At 30.2% G+C, this 6946-nt stretch overlaps 1 protein-coding gene across 4 annotated transcripts in view; it reads right to left on the reverse strand.

Moving 5' to 3' along the window:
- Nucleotides 1-6946, reverse strand: part of LOC106680060 (NEDD8-conjugating enzyme UBE2F) — a 22878-nt gene that overhangs the window by 14174 nt on the left and 1758 nt on the right. The window contains exon 3 of one of the 4 annotated variants that reach the window (XM_014419520.2): nucleotides 1161-1311. The exons of 1 other annotated variant lie outside the window; for it this stretch is intronic. The gene's annotated coding sequence lies outside the window, so the exon portion shown is untranslated. Of the gene's footprint in view, nucleotides 1-1144; nucleotides 1312-6946 lie in introns of all 4 variants that reach the window. 2 more of the 4 variants (XM_014419519.2, XM_014419518.2) reach the window with 2 other exon arrangements.

Consider the following 6946-nt stretch of genomic DNA (forward strand, 5'->3'; position numbering starts at 1 on the left):
TACATACATACATACTTTTATACATACATACATACATATATACATGCACAAACATGCATGCATGCCTGCGAACATACACACGCAAATACGCACACAAAGAGAGGAAAGAAAATTAACAGATAAATAAATTATTATTTGTAAAGTAAAAGTGAAAGAAATTATTGAAGAATATTTATTAAATGAAAACAGGCACTTACAAGATAAGAGTAAGATTCTGTCTTCAAATGGTAGTAAAGAGATCATACTAGCAAGAAAACTGAGACAAAAAGTAATCAACTTATAAACAAGAACAATATAGAACAAGAATTACTGATATTATTACTAAAAATTACCTAAGCATTAATTGAACTTTAAAAATAGACGACTTAAAGAAGAAAAAAAAAGTAACAAAATAAAATACAAATAACTTCTTATTAGTACCATGTATGAAAAGAAAACTTACATGTCATCAGGAAAAATAGTAGTTGGATTTACTGTTTGAATAAACAATTAATTCTGATTTTCACTGGCAGAAAATATGGAAAATAATGGATCTTTTTGATTTGAAAAGCTCAAACATACTTTTAAAAAACAAAAACAGTCAAATAGTTTTCAATTCCCTATACGAATGTAAAATGCGAGATGACCGGTTGAATGAATTAAATAGGATCAAAAAAAGAGAAGCCATACAATCTAATTTAATATAATAATCAGATTTATTCAATCTTTTATTTCTAATGACAAACTCTCAATATCATCTAATATTAGGAGGGAAATCAACCAATGGTATGATGTAAGATAATATTTTCAGACATTTTAACTTCTTCCTGACATAAATTCTATGGAAATTAAATGAATTTAAGGCATTTTTATAAAAGATAATTCATCAAATTTATATATTAAAAAATAAAATAATTTAAGACAATTTCTAAAAGACAAATAACAAATAAAAAAGTATGAAAAAATGAAGTGCCAAAGGAAAAGAGTGAGCAAGATGCATAAGAGATAGCAAGTTAAAAAATAAGAGAAGGAAGAGAAAGGAAGATCTACTGTAGTGAAGATGTTCTCACACACAAAAATACATATAATAATAATAAATAACCATAAAATATTTTATCATTCTTTTTTTTTTATATGTATGCAATCAAAGACACATAGCAAAAACCTTCACTTTAGAAAACCTTCCATGAAGAATCCTTCACAAGAGATGATACTTCCAGCTAAATCCTAGGTTTCCAATCTGGTTGTAATAAATAATAGTATTATTATTATTATTCAACAAAGCCATTCTCAGTTCAAAACATCTTCTTTTTATTGGTCCAAATTCAAGAGCTAAAAATAACAAAGAAGTCATCATACAATGGAATGTAGTGCATCATAATACTGATCTAATACAGAATGTTTAAGATTTGACTAATTAGTAATGACTATTTCCAAGAATGATTCCTAAGTTTTTAACTCTGAAAGAAATTTTATAACAATATTTAACTAACTGATAATAATAATTCCTGGCATGTTCAGATAACTTTAAAAAATAAAATAACTTTTTTTGAAATAGTCAATAACGATAAGAAGAAAAATGTTCATTACAAATTTGATTTCTATTGATTGCGAAAGTTAATTTAAATTTTTTTTTTTTTAATTAAGGGCAAAATGAATAGTTAATATTTTATAGCACAAATTTAAACTAATGGAACTAGTTATTAAAATGGGATAAAATCTGATCGATGAAAACTTAGTGATATATTCTTGTTCTTCTTCAATTGGTGCAACAGATGCTTGTAGCAATCCTTGACCTGTTCAACCATCAAGTTCTTTACCAGGGTTACAATGATTACCAGTTTCTTATGATCTAAAAGGAACAGCGTCTTAGTTTTCCTTTTGATATTTAAACCAGTCACTTTATTTAATAAAAATAATAGGAAGAGTTGTGCAAAAACTCAAACCCTCCATATTTTAAACAAAATTTATTAGTAAATGACAAATATTTCGATTTGTGGTAGATACGAATTAAACAAGGGTTCACAAGTTAGATTTTCAGGAAAAAACCAGTCCAGTCAGTCCTTACTATCTTGCATATTTTCTGGGTGCAAATGGTTCTGCAGTTGTAGAAAAGTAGCTTCAGATGTTCTTCGCTTTGCAGAAACTGTCCCAGAAGTTTTACACAAACATTCCAATCCCCTTATTAGATGATGAACTTGATTCAAACGTTGATAAACAAGAGCTTTAATAGCTAGCAGATATAGAAGGAGACGGAAAAGGCTTGGAAAATGAAGGAGTGCTTCGAGAGGAAAGAGATATACTCAGACCTTAAAAACCTCACCAGACCTTAAAAAATTTTTAGTTAGGAAATGTGGGGCGGGGCATGTTGAGACTAAAATCTTAAAGGTTTGACTTTGGAAGAGTATTGAAAATTTAATTTTAAAGATGTTGAGTTGAAACTTTGTCATAAAATAAATCAAATAATAATTTGTATAGAATAACCTTGAAAATAAATAGTTAGTTCACTTCATAATGAAAAAACTCTCAATACAGTTACTTGAGTGTACTAGCTCAAAAGAGATGGGGTAAGAGCTATCGTTCTTCTTGTGACTACACTCAATAGCTCATAGGAAGGACACGAACCAGCAATAATTATTAAAATTAGTCAAAATTTCACTGAGTTATGGATTTTTCCTAAAGTAAAGGAAGTGAAAGGAGGATATAAGATTACACAGGTTAAATCATTAATAAAACTAAATTTTTTTTATAAAGAGCTATAAGAAATTAAAGAGAAGTTTTTTCTTTTATTTTTAACAAATTATTCTTATTAATACAAATTAGAAGATGGTCTGGGTGCGGTAAAAAAAACAAACTCAAATAGTGATAAACTATTTTAATTGAGCCAATGTTTCACCCCATGTTGCAGGTCTAAAAAAACATTAAAACACTTAAATGATATAAACATAAGTACTGTAAACTAAGACAACCCTCACTCTACAACACGGGATATTGCAGAAACGCTTAACATATCTCATGCAAGTCTCTCAAATCATTTGGGGCTGCGGGATATGTTTCTCGAAGTGATTTATGGGTTCCTCACAATTTAACGGAAAAGAATACATGGAACCACATATCCAATAGCGATTCCCTCCTGAAAAGCAATGCTAATGATCCATTTTTAAAGAGGTTGATAACTGGGGATGAAAGGTGGATCCTAAACAATAATATTGTGAGGAAAAAGTCCTGGGTAAAACAAAGTGATCCACCGTTAACAACTCCAAAAGCAGAATTACATCCAAAAAGGTTATACTGTGCATTTGGTGGGATTGGAAAGATTTCTTTTATTTTGAGGTCCTACTGCCCAACTAGACCATTAATTCTGCAATATACTGAGCCCGGTTGGAACAATTAAAGGCAGCGATTGTGCAAAAGCGTCCAGCATTGGCTAATTGCAAAGACATAGTTTTTCATCACAATACCGTCTGTACTTAAGTCTCTTTGCAGACCCAGGAGAAATTATTGGAGTTTGGCTGGGATGTGATCCCCCACCCACCCTAATCACCAGACCTTGCCCGAACAGATTTTCACTTATTTTGGGCCCTTCAAAACTCTCTTAATGGGAAACACTTTAATTCGTTCAAGGGTAGCAAGACACATATACAGGAGTTCATTGTGTAAAAATCTGAGAAGTTCTAGGAGGACAGAATTAAAAATTACCTGAAAGATGGCAACATGTAATAGATCAAAATGGATGATATATAATTGATTAAAATTTTTTACAAGAATCTGAACACTAGTAAAAAACACTACAATCTTATTTTACAGCCCGATAAAGGGGTGAGGTATGGTCTGCAGTTGCTCATTTATTATCCATATTCACTCTTATCCCAACACAAAAAGTGTAAGGGTTAAGTGCAGACCTTAGTTTAAATCTTACTGATTTCAAAATATCGCAATTACTAATACTTAATCCATCATTTAATTCCATATAACAATAGCATATTGTAGAAAAAATTTTGAAAACACCTCGATCTTTGATGAATTTTGCTCAATAGCTTTAATAACAACCATGCATATTATCAAAATTAGAGAGGAAAATAATACCCAAGATAAAAACGACTTTTCTTATGGTGGGCCATTGAAAGGGAATGTACTTTCATAGTTTTCTACTACAGTTTAGCATTGCAAGATGAAAATAACTAATTTAGTTCTATCCCTATAAACACACTTAACCTCATAAGGTTTTTCTTTTTTTATGAATCAAAATTACTAACAGTGATGAACAAAGGGATTCCTGGCTTTGTTATTGATATTTTCTAAATACAAAGAAAATTGTTTTTTTGTGAAAGTAATAAATAAGAACAATATTACAAAATGTTTTAGAAAGGATAATGAACTACAAGTCAACTTAAAAAAAAAATTATATAAGAACAAAAATGTTTATACGTCATTGCCAAAATATAACTATACAAATTCTAATTTATAAATACCATTGTTTTCTTTTCTAACAAAAAAAATAGAATATATTAATTTTGAATTGATATTAATACTGGAAAAAATCAAATGATAATTTCACACAAAGTAAAAAAAAAAAATGGACTTTGGCTTGTTCATGAATTTATTGTTCTCTCAAATTCCATGTTAAAGTAAGTCATTTACTCAAAATTTAATGCTCTTTCTTTTTTGCAATAAATACTTAAGAAGCCCGATTAAGAAATTATTTCCAACCAATTGAAAAATAAAAATAAAATGTTGACTTTTTTTTATTAGAAACTCAACTTCCAGAGGGTATCAGAATTCATAAACTTGGTTTTTTACTGGTTGCATTACTACCTAAAAAAAAAAACAAAAAATAGAACCACTCGAACTTTTGCACAGTTTGATGTTTCAAGTGACTGTCCTACCACTATACCACTACAGATCTTACTCCACTTCATACCTCTCTGCCTTCCTTTTCTTTGCCATAATTCATGTTATCTAAAGGATTCTCCAGAGAATTTCCCTTTTAAATCATTCTTATTCAATATCCGAGATTGAAAAGTGCAACCACAACATACCGAATCAGTAACTTGTGTTCGGTCTTTGCTTTCACGTTTCACTTCACTAAGTCTTTTTTTTTTTTTTTTTTTTTGTAAAAGTGGTGGTAAAGAAACTTCTCATGGCAATCACAAAATATTTGTGACTAATAACCAGTATTTGAAAGCTAAGGATCATTACAAAAGTATGGGTCCACACCCCATCAGCTGTCAGCATACACGTTTCACTCTTCTAATAACTAATAGCCAATAATTTAATAATGTCCTCAGTTTATAAACATAATGAAGGTACAAATGTTGGGATTAATAAATATTTAATCTAGAAAAGGACATTTTATTTCCTTTTATACATACACACATACAAAATAAAAATGAAGTGCTATTATTATCAATATTAAATTATTATTAAATTTTGGCTCTTAATAAATAGTTTTTTATACGGTTGTATAAGTTTTTTTATTTATTTGAGTTGCTTTCTGACTGTACCCAAACCATTTACCTTTTATTTATTACATAAAAAATAGTTTGTATAATTGACTCACATACTTAGTTGGTACTTAGTTTTTTGACTTGTGATTCTCTTAAATACCAGTTTATATCACACTAACAGGTTCAAATTAGTTTTAATAATCAGTCAACATTTCTGGAAAAGCTTTTTTTTTTCTTAAGTTTTGCTTCTGCTTTTCTTCCATGAATTCTTTTCTTAGTCCCCTTGTATTAACTTATCAGGCAATGTAATTTTTAAATTAAAAAAAGTTTGAACTTTAAGTTCAATTTAGTTAAAATACTAATTTCAGGCCACAGTTTTTTCTAATATACAATGTTGTGAAACTTCTTTCAATGAAATATCAATATTTACTACAGTTTATTATGTAGCAAGATTTCCACCATACTTCTATTGACTTATTCAAATCCATTTCATGAATTAAGTGGCTGAATATACAGTACAAATAATATCCTTTTAAAGCATTACTCTTTTATCCATAGACTGCAGTAATGAAGTATTGGGTGCATTCTCCAGACCTAACATATTCATCAGCTGCTCCCATATAAGTATTAGGTGATACTCCATTTAGTTGAAGACAATAAAGATTGGAACAATGTCCAGCCCATTAATTCCATTAAATTAATCAACCAACCTCAAAAATAAATTCAACAGCTGAAGTTCTTCCACATTTTGATTGATATTATCAAATAGGAACTTTTAGTATTGGTATTGGTATCTGGTAGGGGGAACTAGTCTGGAAAGTGGGCCTCCTGGTCCTTTTTTCCAACTCCTGGCGGCTGCGCACTAACCATGGTGGGAGAGTCAAGATTCATTTCTTGGGAGCTCTGGGACCTACGCCCCAAACTGCATGGCCATCACGTCGCTGAAATGGGGTCTTACATTTAGACAAAATGACAGCATGGCTTAAAAAGCATTCATTCATAGCTGGTACATACCTTAAACACAAACTGACAGATGTTCGATTTTTACAATAAAAGAAACTAGACTAATTTACTTTCATAGCATAAGTAGATGTTTCCATGGATTGGTTAGATGGAAGAAAAGACTTAAGTTGCGTTAAGATGGAAAGAGGAAAGGGAAGTTAAAAAATTAGTTAAATCGAGCAACATTGAAAAAATGGCTAAAATTGGAAAACGGTATGAAACCCATCCTCTCCACTCTAGGGCAATCTTACTTTTAAAATAGAAACTTATAGTAAGGATATTCGTCAATCTACGACTTGTAACAATCTCTTTAAGGAGATCACAATAACAAAAATAATGGAAGACAAGGCTTCCGGGCCACTAACCCACTAAATCCTGAACATTTATTTAAAACAGGAGGAGGAGACTTAAGTTAAATCAAGCAACATTGAAACAGTGGCTAAATTATAAATCGGCAGGAAAATAGTCTGTTAGAATGATTATTACCACCGGCTAAACAAGTGATGGATATATATATA

Source organism: Halyomorpha halys, unplaced genomic scaffold (assembly GCF_000696795.3).
Source record: "Halyomorpha halys isolate HHAL.00 unplaced genomic scaffold, Hhal_1.1 Scaffold240.1, whole genome shotgun sequence".
NCBI lineage: Eukaryota > Metazoa > Arthropoda > Insecta > Hemiptera > Pentatomidae > Halyomorpha > Halyomorpha halys.